This window comes from Lepidochelys olivacea, assembly GCF_965140295.1.
Source record: "Lepidochelys olivacea isolate rLepOli2 genome assembly, chromosome: 1".
NCBI classification, from domain to species: domain Eukaryota; kingdom Metazoa; phylum Chordata; order Testudines; family Cheloniidae; genus Lepidochelys; species Lepidochelys olivacea.
Genome location: NC_140411.1, coordinates 344,023,126 through 344,043,434, shown reverse-complemented (window position 1 = coordinate 344,043,434; position 20,309 = coordinate 344,023,126). Strand labels below are relative to the sequence as shown.

The 20,309-nt window shown below is 44.9% G+C and overlaps 1 protein-coding gene across 2 annotated transcripts in view; it reads right to left on the bottom strand.

Annotated features, from left to right (window-relative positions):
• Positions 1 to 19,739, bottom strand: part of PRKCQ (protein kinase C theta) — an 87,304-nt gene extending 67,565 nt beyond the window's left edge. For both annotated transcript variants that reach the window (XM_084617425.1, XM_084617426.1), the window contains exon 1: positions 19,603 to 19,739. The gene's annotated coding sequence lies outside the window, so the exon portion shown is untranslated. The remainder of the gene's footprint in view (positions 1 to 19,602) is intronic.
• Positions 19,740 to 20,309: the final 570 nt, after the last annotated feature.

Sequence of the window (20,309 nt, the reverse complement as noted above, 5' to 3'; positions counted from 1 at the left end):
AGACTCACGGCTTAGCAACTGTGAAGTCTGCTCTTTTCTGGCACAGGCAATAGGGTGGTTTATTCGCTGCTAGATCTTTAAGGGGTTCGTCAAGGGATTTCCTCAGATAAGTCTTACCAGCGTAGGGACAATCCACAAGCTCGGTGTTTGTGTGAAGCTTCTCCTCCCAGTTTTAGCTAAAGTACCCTGGGATCTGCAGCTGTGTAGCTGCTAATCTGCCTGAGACACAGATTGAACTCTATGAGGAATCATGTAGGTGTAACGCCCAACAGACCCTGGTCACCAGCAGGCAGGATTGAACCAGGGACCTCAGTGCATGATCCTCTACAGTGTGAACTAATAGCCAACTGGCTGTTAGCTAAGGCTATGGAGCAAACTCATTAATCTCTCTCTCTAAGTGGTCTTGGTGCCACTAGATGGGACAGAGCACCACACCCAGAAGGTATGTGTGTTACACAGGCACTTAGGTACTATGTTTAATACAGTGGAAAGCCTTTGGATATCTTGAGAGATGCCTCATGCCTCAGAGAAAGAAAGCACCATAAGCTCTTCATAAGACACCAGGCAGTGCACCGATGATGGTCAGACTGTGCCAGGTGAAAATCTGAAAGCTCCTAGGGTCACTTCAAAAGACTACCCACATGCTTCTCTATAAGATCTCAGTGTGTGATGTTGCCCGCAAGTGGGAGAAAGTATTTTCGGAAGCATCTGTGACTTGTAGCTTCCACAGGAATCGCTGGGGAGGGTAAATCACAGGCTGGAGTATCTGAAATTAGTTTCTGTACTGCAGAATAATACAGGGAATTAGCATCATCCATCTCCTCAGGTCTTGAGTGATATATCTCTGGAGTTAGCTTCAGCAGCTTGGAGATACATCAGTATTAGAAAGATAGGTCCTTGAGGGAAGCTGGTGAGGCATCCCCATTATCGACTCAGGCTTGGATAGGTTTGCATGGCAACAAACAGGATGGGAACAGATATGGCGCAGCACCAAGAGCCCGGTGAGTAGCAACCCCCTCCAAAGTTACTTATTAGGAAAGGGGTCCATGATATTAAAGAAGCTGGGGCATCAGGAAGAGGAGTGACTTAGCCTGGATTGATGGGAAAACCCAATCCAAATAGACAGCAGTCTCACCGCAAGAAACAAATGCATTGTTCTTCTTTCTTTGTCTTCAACTATTTGAACATTTCCTACCCCCGTGAAATAAGTGGCCTAGCTAAACTGGGAGGGGAAAAAACTAACTTGAGGAATTCTGGCAGCAAGATTTAAATATAAATGCCTGTGCCAAATAATGGGCACCAGGGCAAGCTAACAGGACCCTGAAGACAGCCTGGGGCTGGCACTGAAAACGTCTGCAATCTTCTGCTCATGCCTGTTGAAATATGAAGTAAGTAGAAACCCATCTCCTTAGAGGTTGCCCACTTGGAGTGAGGAGATGAGTCTGTTGTATAAATAGCACAGCAGGAGTTTGGTTTCGCTTTGCATTTGTTTGAACCATCAGTTCTCCATTTTTTTCATTCTACTAATGACCTGGCAAGAGAAAGATCCCTTAATGGATATATGTCCCAACACCCTAATTCCCAACTGTTTGGCTCTCAAAACAATCCACTCTGTGGACCGTCAGGAAGGGCCGTGATCACCATTAAGTGGTCCAATGACCCCATGCTGAGCAGCACTGGCTTACAGTCACTGCATGATGGCAGGGGATGGCTCATTTGATGATTACCTGTTCTGTTCATTCCCTCTGAAGCACCAGGCACTGGCCACTGTCAGATGACAGGATACTGGGCTAGATGGACCTTTGGTCTGACCCAGTATGGCTGTTCTTATGATTAAAAAGTATAATATAGTACTTTGGAAATCTTTGAGCATGAAAATCAACAAAGCAGTCTAAATATTGTTCTATATCTTCTTGGCACAAAAATACCCCAAATGCAACTAAATAATTTTCTCAAATATTTAGAAAAACTTCACTTAGGTGAAAAGTATTGGGCTAAATTCATCACTAGTGTAATCCACTGAAGTGATGCAGTTACTTTAGCAATGAACATGGCCCATCATGTTGACAGCAAAGGTCAAAGTTTTTAAAAAAATCCGTTTTGAAGAGTTATAAGATCTCAAATCAGTACCAGACTTAGGGCCCACCCCTCATACACCATCAGCATTAGGAACGAGGTCTGTATTCCACTGGAGAGTTGAAAACCCTCCGTTCCAATGAAAAATACCATTTATTGTAGCCCTGGTTGACTGCACAGTAACTAACCTCAACAGCATGTCACTATATTCTATTGAAAATCAATTTTAGGGATTCTTACCATATATTAGTTATAAAGAATTGGAGCCCTGGATTGGGAATATGCAGGGAACTTCCCATAAGCCGATCATTGAAATGTCATGGCAATCAAGCAGTCATCAGCAAAGGAGAGAGGATATTTTACACTGCTATGTGGGCCCTTTGCAGCTGAAGGAAACAAATCGTATCTGGGGACGGTTCATCAGGGATCTGCGTGAGTCTTTTGTGTTGTGTGCACTAACTTTCTATTCCATTTCTTTACAAAGAACAATAACTACAGGCTCACTTTTTCTCCCCGGTAAGACCACAGAAATGTGTGAAGCCCCCACAGAAGTGTCTCGGGGGAGACAGAGAGCAGGCACCTGATAACTTGATGAAAGCAGAGGGCATATAGTACATACCCAGTCCTGGCACAGGGGAGGGCTGGATGATCTAATCCTTTGCTTCATATCCAACTTCTAACATCCTCCTATTTTCTGTAGCTAAATGCCAATATAAAAACACTTCTTTATTAACCACTCAGAAAGCGTGAAGCTGGATGGGACTGGACCTCTGGCAGATATCGTGGCATGGTGCAGGAGAGCAGTAGATGCCAGTTGCACCCAATGGCCCCCATTGCGACATTAAGATGCAGCTCCTGCCCCCTGAAGAGCTTAACCTCCAAGCTTACAAGGAAGACAGAGGTAAGGAAGCACCATAGTCTCCATTTCACAGATGGGGAACTAAGCACAAAGGGATTCAGTGACTCACCCAACATTACACAGGAAGTCTGTGGTGGAGTTGGGAATTAAACCCAGCTCTCATAGTAAGACTATGTAACTAAGACACTTATATGGCGCCTATCAACAGGCTATCTGAGCACCTCAAAGCCTTTAACAAATGTATCCTCTCAGCACCCTGGTGAACTAGGGCAGTGCTATTACCCCCATTTTACAGAAGGGGATTGAGGTACAGAGAGACTAAGGGCAGGGGTGAAAGTAATTTAAAGGACTTACCGGTACACCAGAGTCCTGAGCGGGGGAGTGGCCTCAACTGGAAGAGGCGTGGCCTCAACTGGAAGAGGCGGGGCCTTTAAATCAAGATTTAAAGGTCCCGGGGCTCCAGCTGTGGCTAGGAGCCCCAGGGCCTTTAAATCAGCCCGGAACTACAGCTGCAGAGGCGGCTGAGAACCCCGGAGCTCAGGGGCGAATTAAAGGGCCTTGGGCTTCAGCCGCCATGGAGCTCTGGGCCCTTTAAATCACTGCGGGAGCCCTGCCGCTTCTACCCCGGGGCTCCGGCAGCAGGCTCGGGCAGTAATTTAAAGGGCCGGGGCACCTGCCGCTGCGGCCCTTTAAATCACTGCTGGGGAAGCCGGTCCGGTACGGCACGCCAGACTGGACCGGCTTACTTTCACCTCTGACTAAGGGCCAGATCCACAAAGGAACTTTGGCATCTAAGTCCCCGTTTTAGGGACCAATGCAATCCACAAACCCCCCTCAGCTGCTGCCTAACCCGATGGGTGCCTAAACTCACTCGGCACCAACATTTTTGTTGTGAAAATCGAGTTGGTGCCTACGTTTCTGCTTCTGAGAATAGGCACTGCTGCTCGAGGCAGGTGCCTTGGCCCGTCTCCTACCGCAGCCCCAGTGCAGCCCTCACGCCTGGGAAGATAGGAGGGGCAACACTTTCTTGACTATATTAGGAAGCAATACACTTAATGGTCTTAAGCAAATGAACGGGGGAGATTTAGGTTGGATATTAGGAAAAACTTTTTCACTAGGAGGGTGGTGAAACACTGGAATGCGTTACCTAGGGAGGTGGTGGAATCTCCTTCCTTAGAAGCTTTTAAGGTCAGGTTTGACAAAGCCCTGGCTGGGATGATTTAATTGGGGATCGGTCCTGCTTTGAGCAGGGGGTTGGACTAGATGACCTCCTGAGGTCCCTTCGAACCCTGATATTCTATGATTCTATGAACGTGAACAGCGTGGAATGTACAGACTAAGGCCCTTATTCAGCAAAGCACGTAATCACATGCTTAGCATGGTTGACTTCAGTGGGGCTTAAGCATGTGCTGAAGTGTTTTGCTGAATCAAGGTCTACCCAAGGGGAGATTTTAAACATTTCAGCTCTTTTTTCAGGAGCAAAACTCACAGTGTATGGAGCGGATGGGATATATTTCCAGCCATATTGATATGGCATACATTATCTCCCTTTTGCTGGCAAAACTACACAGGACCGGCCTACCACATTTTGGCACCTGAGGCGGGGAGCTCAAATGACACCCCCCTGCCTCCTCGCTTGGGCCAAAACTTTGAAACTCTGGGTCCTAGTGGCGCCCCCCACCCCCCACCCCAGTCTGGCACCTGAGGCTGCCACCTCAGTTCGCCTCATGGTAAGGCCAGCCCTGAAACTACAGCTGCAAAAATCTGAGTATTTGTGCCTTTAGCTTTCTAATCTGTGACCACAAACAGATAGAGGAGGTGAAAAATGTAACCCACAAAGGGATGCTTCCCAGCTGAAAGACACTTGGACACATGAATAACTTTACACACCAGGAGTAGTCCTGTGACTTCTGAGCTCCCAAACGGAGTTCAACAGGATTTCTTCCAGTGAATAAAGATGACCACATGAGCATAGACACGGGCTCCGTGCGTGCTCCAGGGCTGGAGCACCCACAGGGGGAAAATGCTGGGTGATGAACACCCACCGGCAGCCCCCCATCAGCTCCCTCCTACCCCCCCAGTGCCTCCCACCCACCAGTGGGTCCTGCCGATCAGTGCCTCCCGCCCACCGCAATCAGCTATTTCACGGTGCGCAGGGACGCTGGGAGGGAGGGGCAAGGAGCGAGGGCGTGGCGTGCTCAGGGGAGGGGGCAGAACTGGGCAGGAAGAGGCAGAGCAGGGGTGGGGCCCTGGGGGAAAGGGTGGAGTGGGGGCAAGGCCTGGGCCAGAGCCGGGGGGCTGAGCACACCCCGGCACTTTGAAAAGTCGGCGCTTGTGAGCATGTGCATAAATCCTGCAGGATCAGGGTCAAATTTTCTCTCTCCCTGTCCTGAAATTCAGTAGAGAACATGTTAGGAATTACTGTCTGACTTATGTAAATAATTCCCTTCTGTCATTTTCATTTTAGGGGTATTCATCTACTGGTACTGCAAAAGAGCTAAAAACAATATTTTTAATAAGAGAACATCTGAAAGCATTTTGGGTGAGACATTCCCTTTTTCAGACTGCCTTGGGCAGTGGGAGGAGGGCTGGAAAGGGAATTGGAATAGCTATTTAATTTCCCTTTTCTCCACAGCCAGCCACTGAATTTGCAGCCCGTGGCTTAGAGGGGGCGGAGGAGGAGTGAGAGGGAGTGGAGGGGAGTTGTCACTTCTGGGAATGTTACGGAATGAGACTCTATGCGGTGAAGACCTCCAAGAAGTTTACAATCAAATTTGATTTCCACGCCTCGAGGATTCCTAACCCAGCACCAGGCAAACACCCCCACTGATCTGTATACAATTCAGCCAGAAAATGCACTGAATGCTTCTGCCATGTGGAAAAGATGGTACAGGGTTCAGAGTAGCCCACTGCAGCATTCAGGAGATGGGTAATTTCCCTTTAAATGGTTTGTGGATCATCTAGTGATGCTCTCCGTGTTCTATGTTTAGACATCTGCCAGAGCTGCAGGGTATGAACGTAGCTAGGCCTTGCATGCTTTATAAGGCTAGTACACAGGGTTATTTGGACTCCCCCATGCTCATGTGATGTCACAGAGGCCAGAAATGTTTGTTAGATCACCCAGTGTGACCTCCTGAATATTACATTCATCTTATGTTCCTTGTGTGAAGAAGAAAAGACACAGCACCTAGACTGAGCCAAATCCCCAGCTGGGTTAAATTAGTTCCAGTGACGTTAATGTAACTAGGCAGATACTGCAGTTGAGGACCTGACCCGTGGCTTCAGCCCATGCTACAGGTGGTGGAGAGACAGATCTCAGGGGCTGAACAATGGACAGCTGGAGACATATCTAGTGGTGTTTGGGAGCCTTAAAAAGACACTGAAATGTTAAGGGAAGGATTAATGCTCTTCATCCTCAAGAGATGGACTTCCAGCGAGATAAGGATTATTCCATGCAAAAGGGATCTTTCCCAGATGCTGGATACTTGCCTTGTTCCATAATATGCAATGGGAATATCTCTAGCAGTTAATCTGCCTTTGGAGACCAATAATTTTTACGGGCTGGTCTGAATCCTCTGCTACTTCTGCAGACACCAGGGAGGGGCAAACCAGGAACACCAATAGGGGAATTGCAAAGATATTCAGTGACTAAAACCTTGCCGAATTCCCTGTCTACTAAGCAAGTGTATAACCATTTCTTTAGCCATCATTCCACCTCTGACGCACTACACACAAACACATCCTTACCTATTCAAACAGAAAAATGTACAAACACTAGATTTACTTTCCTCTATTTCTGCTGCTTGTTTATTTTTTGCCTTTTTCTCAGCTATGCATTAGGAGAATTGACTGGTCAGTTTTGCTTTTGTTTCTAGTTAATTTCACTTCCTGCATTAGCCCAATACTGCAACATGTGGGTGGCAAAAACCACAGGGGAATATTTAATTGTCTAAAAACAACTATTTCCACTGGATCTTTTTTCATTTCATGGAAATATTTCTCATGGTCAGTTTTCTTCTAAGAAAATTTGACCCGATGGTGGATCTTTTCATATAGCTTTTTAACAGCAGTTGCATTCCATGTAGTGATGAGGGAAATCTCTTACACTGAGATACAACTGTGGTACCTTTCATTCTTTTGTTGTCTTGTTCGTTAGCCTGGTGGTTCCTGTATTTCTATAAGATTTTGGTATTGGTTAACAGACTTCCTGCTGTGTTTACTTTTAAAAAAAATGACACAGCTGGAGTTTTGCCTCAACCAATATCTAACCACCTTAAGTCAGAGTGGCATCTATTTCATAGCACTTCCTGCCCACATCGGCTTCTGTATTTTTTTTTTCACTCTCAATCAAAAGCAAAAGAAAATGCAAGAGGGGGAAAAAATAAGATGGGCTTGATGTTTAAAAATCCTCCATTTTGCAGGCCCAGTTTTGAATCCACACTCTATTCTGGACAGAAATATGGACCTCTAGCTCCCTGATCTCTCCCATAAATCAGGCACAGTAGTTAGATAATGGACATGCTTAGGGTGACCATGTATTCCTGAAAAGTGGGACCAAGATTATCACACAGAGGAACTGAAATCCATATTTTAGTACTCAAGTATGCTTATTTAGGAGCCTAAACTAGGATTAAGGAGCCTAATTTTAGGCCCTGTTTTAGTCTGGGAATGTCCCTGTTTTCAGGACCTGCCCCCAGTGTTTTGTCCCAGTTTTTGTAATGCCCCTGTAGAGTGGACACCACAAGGTGCTCCCAGCCAGCTAGCTGATCAAATTGAAGGCAGACTGACAGAACACAGGATCACCTCAAGAACATCCCCTAAGACTGTCATGTTCCACGCTCTCCCCACCCCTAGACTTTCCAGGAAACCTGCATCCTCTGTACAAGAGTCCTTGAACCAGCTGAGCATCTAGCCCAGTATTACTGAACACTTTTGCATTGCTGAGACTCAATTATACTATCATTTGGTACCTTTAGTCATTCATCTTTGTCCACTTTCACTTGACCAGGTACCTTGTGGTTTCATCTTTACTCCCTTCAGCTAATTACCTTAAAGGCAGATGCATTTCTCTTGGGCCAGAGGAGCATCCTTTTGCACAGCTTCACACCTTCTATCTCCATCCTCAGCTAAGGTCTCCCATAGGTCTCTATTGCCCATAGCCTTGACTTTGAGCTCTCCTCCTATATCTACAAATCACCTCCACAAAGTTTCCTGGCGGCATCACTGCCATGACGTTGAGGTCCTGCCCTGTATCTGCATCTCCTCTTGTTGTTACTATTGCAATGCCCTTCTCTCTGTCTTTCCAGCTCCCAAGCTCTCCAGACTCTAGAATTCTGCCTGCTTTCTTACATTCCTAACCCATCAATCCCATCCACCAACAACTCCATCGGTTCCCCACTCATTCCAGGCTCCAGTTAAAAATGGCATTCTTTGTTTATGAAACCATTTTGTAGCCCAATTCACAGCTCTCTGTCTAGTTAACACTGGCCTCCTTTCTTTCCTCTAGCAGAGTCTCACATCTGATCATGGCAGATCCTTCTGAACAACCTCCCTGTAGCTCTCTGCTTTGCGCATTTTCCAGCTCATCTCAGCTGAAGAGATATCTCTTCTCCTTTATCCATACCCACGAATGTCTCTCTCTCTCCTTCTGCCCTTATTTTCCTCTGTGACCTGAACTGAGTATGGTGGGATACAGACTGGATGAGAGGATCCAATATAAAATTAACTTCTAGGGTATTACATTCAGTCCAGGATGGCGAGAATTAGGCACTTTGTCACATTCCCTCCTAAAAGGGTGAGCTTTCCGCAGGTGAGTTTTATCCTGTGTGAAGAATTAAGCAAAGATCAAGCAGCTATGATCTACTGCCAACTCACAGGGAGGTCACTGCGTGGCTGTGTCAGTCCATGGGCTAGAACTGCTTCCACTGCCCTTCTGTGTCCCTTGGAGGCACCGGATCCAGGCTGTCACACATGAGTGGCTTCTCTTCTGGCCTTCTTCCTGCACTCCCCTCTATGTTGGCCTATGTAGGAAACATCCATCCCACCCCTACACAACATATCTCAGGACTTTTGTGACATGAAGGGCCTTGCCCCGGATCTTCAGTATTCATCACGGGGTGAATTTTGCCTTACTTTACTTACTTGTATAGTATGTATAGTATCTATAGTATACTTGTATAGTAACTTACTTTACTTGTATAGTATGATCTCATTCTTACTGTACAATGAATTGTCCAAATAGCCTCTGTGGTTACGCACTAGAACCGCTGATGGTAATTGCACAGGTGATCGTGACGCACTCAGGCACTCAGAAAGCGTGACTAGCTTCAGGGCTGCATTGCCTTCTATTCTGGCTCTACACTTCACCTGGGCTTTAAAGTTGATTGTTGGTCATGACAAAAAAATACACGTTTATAGTAAAGCAATGGTGCCTCACTACTGTGAGCAGAATATATTGAGTCAAACTTGTAAAAAATCCCAGAAGAGGTTTGCTCTGTAGGTCACAGAGGTCATACGTTGCTATGAAAAAAACCCTAAAAGTCATTATTTTTTAGATGAAAGTCATAGTCATGTCAAACATACAGAGGTAGGACCAGATCTTGCAATGCATCCAGCCAGAGCTCTAGTAATTTCAATAGGAGTTAAGCATGTGCTTAAATGCTTTCCTTAGTGGGGATAACTTAAGCATATTCCCGAGTGCTTTCCATTATCAGGGCCTAATGAATTAACTTATGTATCACTTGGTAAGCTGGTGAATAAGATGAGGACATGATAACCATCTACAAATTTTGAAAGGCTACGGAGCCTGATCTAAAGCCCATTGAAGACAGTGAAAGGCACCTATTTATTTCAGTGAGATCAGATTCATAAACACCAAGTTTCAGAGAGGTAGCCGTGTTAGTCTGTATCAGCAAAAATAATGAGCAGTCCTTGTGGCACCTTAGAGACTAACACATTTATCTGGGCATAAGGTTTCGTGGGCTAAAACCCACTTCATCAGATACATGGAGTGAAAAATACAGTAAGCAGTATATATATGAAAAGACGGGTGTTGCCTTACCAAGTGGGGAGTCAGTGCTAATGCGGTAAGGCAACTCCCATCTTTTCATATATATACTGCTTACAGTATTTTTCACTCCATGCATCTGATGAAGTGGGTTTTAGCCCACAAAAGCTTATGCCCAAATAAATATGTTAGTCTCTAAGGCGCCACAAGGACTCCTCGTTGTTATATACACCAAGGAAGTATAAGAACAGATAGGAGGTTATAACTGGGAAACAGAACATTTACGCTGACCCTAAGAATGAATTTCCAGACAGTCAGATCTATTAGAGTGACGGAAGCACCAACACATTTGAATACAAATGGGACAATACACTAGAAAATACATTGTAGGGAGCAATTCTGCTTAGGCAGGGGTATGGGGTAAATCACTGAACGGGTCTTTTTCACCTCTCGGACTTTGATGATTCTATATTGGCTTAGGTGGTATCTTTACTAATTGTTACAGTTTTCACTCCTATGGCAAGCCCTTTTTTTTCTTTCCCTTTCTGTATTTTTAAATACAGGGGGAAAAATGAGGGAAACGGGTGGGTGGGAAGTGGCTGAAAAAGGAAGCTGGAGGGCAGGTGTTCGCTAGTTTACTGATGTGATAGATCTAAATAGAAACAGCGCTCATTACTGCTTTAGTGCAGGACGGGAAGGAAAGGGAAAACCTAGGCCTGGCTAAATTCCAGCTCTAGCTCTTTTTCACCCTTCTGGGCAAATAAGGGTGTTTCCCATAGTAGTGCTTGGGCCTTTATTTGATTTTTACAGGCAGCCACAGTATGGCCTTGCTTAAATTCCATTCACACACCAATACAAATCTGCATAGGCCTCAACCTGTTCATTTTGCACTAAAAATATTGTACCTGACTCTCCTCCGACTGGCCCCGATTCCCCCCATCATTGTCTTCAACAGAGTTATTCCTGATTTACATGGGTGTAAATGGGGCTGATTCTCCTCTGATTTACACCAGTGTAAATCAGAGGAGAATCAGGCCCATTGGTGCACAGAAGAGCCAAAGCAGCATCATGCTAATGCAGCATGTTAAAAAAACCCACAAATACACCGAATCTATATCTTAAAATCTTGGGATGAAATTCTGGCCCCATTGAAGTCAACAGGAGTTTTGCCATTGACTTTAACAGGCCCGGATTTCACCCTTGATTGTTATGCATTGTTTCATCACATGTGGTGTGCTTCAAAGGAAGAGGCCAAATTCTGAGTTCTGTCACAGCTGCATAAATTCAGAGCAAGCCTGTTGATTTCAGTGGAGTCCCTATAGATTTACACCAGGGAAACTGTTAGCAAAATTTGGCCTGGTACCATTTATATTTTTAATACGTTAAAAATGAAAAACATCTTGCTGGGCAGGCTATTTAGAAACCTGTCTAAGGGCCAAATTTGGCTTCGCAGCTATGGACACACAACCTCCCATTGAGGTTGACGGGAGTTACATGTGTGTTTCTGGCAGCAGAATTTGACCCTACATTTGGGTTAGGACAAAAGTGACACCGCATGTTGGGCTTGACTGTGATCTTTTTTACATCAATCTAAGTTAGGAGCAACTCCACCAAAGCCAATGAGTCATTCTGAGACCAGAATCAGGCCCACTGGGCCTTAAATCTACATGCACAGCTGAGTAAAGGTTACATGATCCACCCACCTGTGCAATTCTCTGTGAGCCAAAGCCTGGTCCCATTGAATCGGTGGGAGGTTTACTATTCTATCCTGTTCTACGCAGGTTCTTATACTGTGCTCATCATTGTAGTATCTGAGCATAGAATCTGGGAGACTTCAGTGAGACCATGATTTGACATTAGAAAGAGCTGCACTGTGGATAGGTAGTGATATATGGTTATAATTAATAAAGAGGCTAAATCCTGTGGTCATTATTCCGGGAGGAAACCACTGGAGGTTTGCTTGTGTAACCCACACACCTCCTGGGTGTGGTGTTCTGTCCCATCTAGTGGCACCAAGACCACTTAGAGAGAGTTAGAATCATAGAATATCAGGGTTGGAGGGGACTTCAGGAGGTCATCTAGTCCAACCCCCTGCTCAAAGCAGGATCAACCCCAACTAAATCATCCCAGCCAGGGCTTTGTCAAGCCTGACCATAAAAACCTCAAAGGAAGGAGATTCCACCACCTCCCTAGGTAACCTATTCCAGTGCTTCACCACCTTCCTAGTGAAAAAGTTTTTCCTAATATCCAACCTAAACCTCCCCCACTGCAACTTGAGACCATTACTCCTTGTTCTGTCAGTGAGTTAAATGAGTTTGCTCTACAGCCTTAGCTAGGAGCCAGCTGGCTTTTAGCTCATGCGATAGAGGCTCATGCACTAAGCTCCAGAGATCCCTGGTTCGATCCCGCCCGCCAGTGACCAGGGTCTGTCGGTGTTACACTTGAATAAGGAGTGAGTAAAATCTGAGAAAGGATCTTAGGATCTGGCCTAAGCTGTGGGTAAGTTTCTTAGCTGGTTTATATTTCCCCATAAATCATCAGACTACTTTATTACCTGACTCTTAAAAACCCCAAGTGTACTTAGCAGGCATCAGCAATTCAATGAAGGTGCTGTGATCTGTACACACACACATTAAACTGCCCCGGCTCCCCATGTTGGAGAAGTACAACATTACATATGCACTCTGAGCTAACATGCATGCTGATAATGATGCAGAAATGATCAAAATAATCAAATGCCATATAGGGTTACTGGCTGAGAGGCTTATGTCGACTGGACTTGGTTTATTTTTCTTCACAGACAGTGCCTGGTGCTATAACACAAACATGGAAAGAACTGAACTTCATGGCCTGAAAAAGCACATTTTTCTGAACCTCCATGTTTGTTTGCTCTGGAATGGAATATCTAGGCTATGGGTGATCTTTTACCTTTCAGCACAAAGAAGATATACCATCTATGTAGGTACTTAGATGGTCCTCAATACCAGAGCATCCATTCACAATATACTTATCCAGTCTCTAACCTCACTGTATTATGACCAACTGTGACCCAAGAGCCTCTTAATCTCAACTGGCAAGGGAGTGCAATGGGCAGTGCAGGGATCTCTTGGGTCGGATATGTACCAAAGAATGGCATGTAAGGTCTCAAATAAAAGCCGGCATCACACTGTGAAATGTATGTACATAAACTGTTTAAGGAGTTATGTATATACACTGAAAATACGTTCTTAAAGTCTGTCTCAAGTCACAGGTCACTGGCAAAGGTAAAAAACAGGTTTCTTGTCAGACAAGAGATCTCGCTCTACCTACGTATTTACATGTAAATTGAGTATTGTCTCGTTCACGATGGATTTCCCATCACCAGTCTGAACTGAAGGCAAATGAAAGATTGTGGAAAGACTCTAATGGCTAGTCTACCCTAGAATCAGTACAGCGGCATAATTACTCCACCTCCCTGAGTGGCAGTAGCTATGTCAGCGGGAGGGCATCTCCCACCGGCACAGCGTTGTCCACACCGGCACTTAGGTTGGTGTAACTTATGTCATTAGTTATATCAAAATAAGCATTAGTGTAGACCTGCCCTCTCTCAGGAAGAGCAGCACAGCAGAGGGGAGGGAACCCTGTCTGCAGATGCACATCAAATGTTTGCTCGACTATATCTGGGGGGCAGAGAAGACACATGGGCACCCTTGACTGAGGGACTAAAAGGACAGCAGTTTTGCTTCATGAAAAAGGGGTCTCGATCAGGCTTGGTCGAACACACTGAAGAGAACTTTGGAAGCGATAGACTTCTTTAGACAGGATGTTAACCTGTTAGTTAAATGGAGTCTTTAGAAAGGGTGTTATGTTTTCATTTTATATGTAACCATTTGTTTCCGATATTCTTATCCACTTTCACTTGAATCGCTGTTCTTTGATAATAAACTTATTCTTGTTTTCACTACAAACCTACCTCAGTGCTGTGGTGTTAAGGAAAGTGATGATCCTGAGTTGAATCTTACGAGCTAGGGAACAACAGGCTAGTGTGTGCTATTCTTTTGGGAACAACGGGCTGGGTAATTCTGTGAATGTTCAGTGGAAAGGGGGCTGGATGCTGCAGGCAATGCTCTGAGGGGATTGGTGTCTGCCTCTCAAAACCTGCCCAGAGAGAGCGAGGCCTGTGGAGGCAGGGAAGGCAGCGCTTGTGCTTCCAAAATCAGTTGGTTTTAGGGAGCTGATCCACAGCAGGCATAGACATGACCCCTTCACAAGGGCAGGTGGTCGTGAGGTGCCTCACAACCCTGGGAACCTCTCTCTCTCTCTCTGGGTTTTATACAGCCACGAATTGAGACTCCTTCATAAAAGTGATGGCCTTAATTGTCAGGTTTCCGAAGACTGTTTGAAACCAGAACGCTCATTTGGCCTTCTTTCATTCACCAAAGTATCCAAGCCCCTTACAAACTTTCATAGCTTTCCTGTGAGCTATGGAAATATCATCCCTATTTTGCAGCTAGAGGATGACTGAATGACTTGTTTAAGACCACACAGGAAGTCTGAAACTGAGGGGGAAATTGAACCCACTGATCCTAGTGCCAGTATGCTATCCACTAGACCATTCTTCCTCCATGCTTTAGTAGAGTTAAGGTGTCTTAAAGCAGGTAGAAATATTAAGGCTCCTTCTCCCTCCCTTTACTACACTGCTTGAGTGGTGAAAAGGTGCCTTATTAGGCCTGATTCTCAGTTAGCCTCTGTGCTAATTATAGAGCAAGCTGCAATGATTAAGGATTCATAATAATTTCCCCTCTTACCCCCTCGTCGTTTGCTCTCAAGTTTTGGAAACTTTCATCTCTTGGACTGAAATTTTCCATGTTTGGGGGCTCTCTCCAATGGTAGATTTGTTCTGAAGGCTTGAAGAAAAAGGGGGTCAGTTGTTCTTAAGCATAAGGAGAGTGGGGGAAAAAGATACACTTTGCCCATTGCAAAATAAAGTAAAAATAAAATAAAAACTCATGCATTCATTTATTTGAACACCTGTATAGTCAAAAAGGACTTAGAAATAGCCCTTCCTGAAAATAATGAAAATACTACCTAGCTAGGTAGATTCATCTGTAGATTCAAAGCACTTTACAAAGAAGGTATCAGTAATTTCAGTTTACAGACAAGGACACTGAAAACAGAAGCCATTTGCCTAACATAACCCAGTGGGTTTGTAATAGAGGTGGAACTAGAAGCCAAATCTCCTGAGTTCTAGTCCAGTGTATTACCCACTGGGCCACACTGACTAATTACCCTGAAGAAAAATGACAGCTCCATGGTATACATAGGTATTCCCTTCACCCTGTCCCTGCACAAGTATTCCATACCCTTAACACTTCCTGTATGCAGCCTTTCAGGCCACATGTGCCCTGATGAGCAAGCAGCAGGATGTGGGCCAAAATGCATGACTATGTTTTAATATATATGATACCAAAAGAGTCGAGTAATTTGACAGCACAATTCTGTACTAACCAGCTGCTTGAAAACAATAGCTCTAATATCTGACAACCCTAAAGCGGGAGAGGTTATCCGCTGCTAGGACAGCTGCGTGTAATTTCAAGAGCAACCTGGTCTCATTCTAAATGTACCAAAAAATTAATAAACCTTTTCTCTGCTGCTGGATGCAGCATGATCTGTGTCAAATTAAAAATCTCCAACAGGCCAGGAAAATTACAAAAATTAACAGAAACTGACAATAATATGGATAATCACTTGCTTTCCAAAAAGTCCTATTATCAGAAATCAGACATTTTGGACAGGATGTGAGTATAGGCCACAGGAGAACAATACACTAGAACTGAAATAAGTGGTCATGATTTCTGCTTAACTCAGGCCACTTCCTGATTTGAATCAAGGACCCCATCCTGCAAACCCTTATGCACATGAGTAACTGTAAGGCAAGAAGTCCCTCACGTTAACAGGCAGAAAGTTACTCGTGTGTGATTCTAGGACCAAGGTCGTACTTAGCACTGTGCAGTACATCCACATGTGTAGTTTTTAGATCTCCATACAAATGTGTTTAATTTCTTTTTATTTTATGTTTTTCAAAATCAATCTTCAAAGCCCACTCAAAAAACTGCAGTCCACTTTCACAAATTCTTGCTTTAACAGGTTTGCAGAAATATAAACAACAGCAGAATCTGGAGCAGAGCTTTTAAACTGATACAAACTTAAAGCCATTAAAATTAACACAAAAAGCCAAAAGCAAAAAAGCAGATAAAATTATGGGGGATGGTTAATACAACATCATATAATATTCTGCCAGGAATATAGCTTTTTATGATCAAAATCCAACCAACAAGAGAAGAAATTAAAAAGCACTCATCACATGTTAAAACTTACTTTTCTCATAAGGGGAAATGTGGAAAATATCTCTTTTAACCTGCCAACGTGCAGATGTGATATATGACAAAGACCCAAAATGAGGAAAACTTAAATGTTTCATGGTGGGAAGCTAAAATCCTGGCGATTCCTTTCTTTAGTGTTGATGACTTTTTCCATAGCTGCAGTTTCATGGTTCTTTATTTCTGATTTAAATATTCTCCACAACAGCAGAATAGAGGAGACTAAATTTGTGTGGACCATAGAAAACTTTGGGAATAGGTGACTTTCCTTGAAAGGAAGTACTCTTGAGGGTGGGAAATAGAGTTTACCCCATAGAAGAGATTATTAGGGCAGCCTCCTGTTTTAAGAGACCATTCAAACTACCATCATATGTAGTGAATACAAGTCCGCTTCACATTTATCAGATTAGATGGTCAACTCCATTGAGCAATCAATTATTGTTAGTGTCTTGATTGGTATCTTAGGACACATTCCACCGTTAAAGGGACTGTGCAGAAAACATACCATTGTTTTGGTGGAAACTTAAGAAGATTTTTCTGAAATAAGAAATGTCATGATCCTAATACAGGAACCCAAGTTTGGCAATTCAACAAGATGGAAATCAAAATGCACCCCCTCTGAACTGCAAATATTTCTATTTCTCTTTTTTAAAATAGCAATTCAGTGAAACTTTATCTCTTTCTGCCCTAGTAACCTTACTAAACACTCTTTTATTAGCATGACTCAGTTGGGTGGCTGTCAGCTGGTCAAGTTATTTTTACTGCAATGAGCATTTCACTGGTGGAAAAAGAATGTAACTCTCTCCCTGCAAAGCATGTCAATAGGTTCTGTAATGAAGGAAAGTATCATTGAAAAGTTAACTGTATTGTATCCACCAATCAAAAGCAATGACCAAAAGGATCTGACTATGCCCAGGAGTCTAACTGTACTTCATTAGCATTCAACACTCTAAGGTTACAATATAACCAAGGTCACATGCTTGAGTGGACTGAGCCTGAGTTTTCAAATCCCACCCCTGAGAAAGGAAATGCAGCTCACTACATACACTAAGCCTGCAGGCGGGAGTTGGTTAGTTGCTGAAGGCCTCTCAAATATACTTTCAAATCCATCACCATATTATTCTGCAGTGCCTCTCCTTACATGCTGGATGCCAAAATGATTTACAGCGTTAAAGAGATATACTGTCAACTTCAAAACCCCACTTTCTGCCTGAAAATCCGTTGCCTGCCATTGTCACAAAGAGGCACCTCAAATGACTGTACATGAAAGAGGTTAGAAGGGGGAAAGTGTTTTCTCTATTTGTTCCAGTTTGTTTATTTTGGAGCTTCCAGAACACTCTGTTTATAGCCATTTTCTCTGTTCCCCATGTACAGCCAGTCATTTCCCCCTGTTCTATGTATTCATACAGCATCAGGGGAGAGAAAAACAATTTTTAAAGACAGGAAAATGTGATTGTGAAACCACAGAAACTTGTGGGGAGCCTCAGATGTAGGACTTGAAACTAATTTAAGCTCTTTTCAAAAAAAATATGAGTAGGGTTTCAGTTTGAGCAGGGTGCTTTAAAACAAGAACAAAATGAGAGAGACATTAAGGTAGAAATGGCAGGTTTAATGTCACCCAAGTTGAATAAAATGACAACAAAACCACCCAGACCGTCTCAAAACTTTCTTTTTTTCAGTTTCTGCTCATTCAGACACGAAAATCTCCTGGAACTTCAGACTTCCTTTTCTCATGCACATTTTACAGGCACAGACACTCTCGGTCACACACACACACACGCTCTGACACTTATACACACAGCTGCACACTTTCACATATCAACACATGGTCACATATATACACCATCACCCTTCAACACGCTGCCATGTACATGGATGCCCTTTCTCGTGAGTTGCATTCTCATTTGCAAACATACATATATGCTCCCTCCCACACAAATGTGTTTTCCGACACACTCTCCCATCGTCGCTTTTTACAAACACACAATCGCTCCTACTGTTATACATATGCTTCCACTCTCCCCTGATGTTCACACTCACGCCTTCAGCCATCTTTCACAATCACACACATCCTCTTTCTCTCTCACAACACCTCTATATGCCTCTCTCACAATAACACACTGAGACCCCCTCCACACAATTACATTCACTCTCACCTACACAAACTCGCTCACTCTGCTGTGTGGATCTCTCACTATAACACACACAACACCCCAGGTGTATCTCTGACCTTACACCCACACACATCTCTGTGTGTCTCTCTCTCACATAGAATATCAGGGTTGGAAGGGACCTCAGGAGGTCATCTAGTCCAACCCCCTGCTCAAAGAAGGACCAATCCCCAATTTTTGCCCAGATCCCTAAATGGCCCCCTCAAGAATTGAACTCCCAACCCTGGGTTTAGCAGGCCAGTACTCAAACCACTGAGCTATCCCTCCCCCCCAGTCACACACCCATGTGTGTCTCTCTCACAATTACACATGCCTGTGTGTGTCTCTCTCTCTCACACACACACCTTCCCCATGTGTATCTCTGACCATTGCACTATACACACCCCTGTGTGTCTCTCTCACAGTTACACCCCGTGTGTATCTCTCACCATTACACACACCTGTGTGTATCTCTCACAATTACACACATACACCCTCCCCATGTGTATCTCTGACCATTGCACTATACACACCCCTGTGTGTCTCTCTCACAGTTACACCCCGTGTGTATCTCTCACCATTACACACACCTGTGTGTATCTCTCACAATTACACACATACACCCTCCCCATGTGTATCTCTGACCATTGCACATATACACACCCCTGTGTGTCTCTCTCACAGTTACACCCCGTGTGTATCTCTCACCATTACACACACCTGTGTGTATCTCTCACAATTACACACATACACCCTCCCCATGTGTATCTCTGACCATTGCACATATACACACCCCTGTGTGTGTGTCTCTCTCTCTCACAGTTACACCCCTGTGTGTATCTCTCACCATTACACACACATATGGGTGTAACTCACAATTACACCCCCTGTGTTTCTCTCTCTCACACCCATCCAGTGTGTCTCTCTCACAATCACACACACACACCTCCCTGCGTGTCCCTCACCACTACACATACACACGTTTGTAACTCACAGTTACACACCCCGTGTGTCTCTCTCACCATTACCCACAGAGATCGCCACTCCCCGCTCAGCGCCAGCCCCCGCGCCGCATCTCCCTCCGCTCTGCGCTCCGCACCCCAGCCGGGGACACCCCCCGCCCCAAGCCCCGCAAAGCGCCGCGGACCCCACCTGGTCTCGGCCGCAGCGGGGCTCAGCGATCCCAGCGGCTGCCCCCGTCCGAGCTCCGCGCCCTGCCCCGGCTGCTGCATCCACCCACCGCCTCCGCTGCCGGGGGGAAGTGAGTGGGGAGCTTCAGCCTGGCTGGCTGCCTCCCTGGGACTCCCCTCACCTCCCCGCCCCTCTCGCAGACCCCTCCTCCCCCTGGGCAAGGAATCCCCCGCCCCACCCCTGCCTCTGGAGGCTCAGTAACCTCCCAGCCCCGGGACAGAGTCCCCACTCGGTGGATTCCCTGCGCTTGGCAGCATCATGCGCTGAGTGTGTGACTAGAGATTCACGGATCCGGAGGAGGCTGGAAAGCAGGGGGCGTCGTGACCCTCTAGGACTTCCCACAGAGCACAGACAACTTCCCCACTGGAATTCCTAGAGCAGATCTTCTAGGGAAACTGCCAGTCTTGATTTAAAAGGAATCAGTGGAGGAGACTCCATCAGGACCCTTGGTAAATTGGTGCTGTGCTCAATTACCGTCACTGTTAAAAATGTACCCTTTACCTTTGAATTTGCCTGGCTTCAACTTCCAGCCCTTGGCTCCTGATCTCCCTATCTCTGCTAGAATGAAGAGCCAGTTATTCAATATTTGTATCCCCTGCAGATATTTATAGACTATAATCAACTCAGCCCTTAACTGTCCCTTTGTTAAGCTAAAAGAAAAGGAGGAC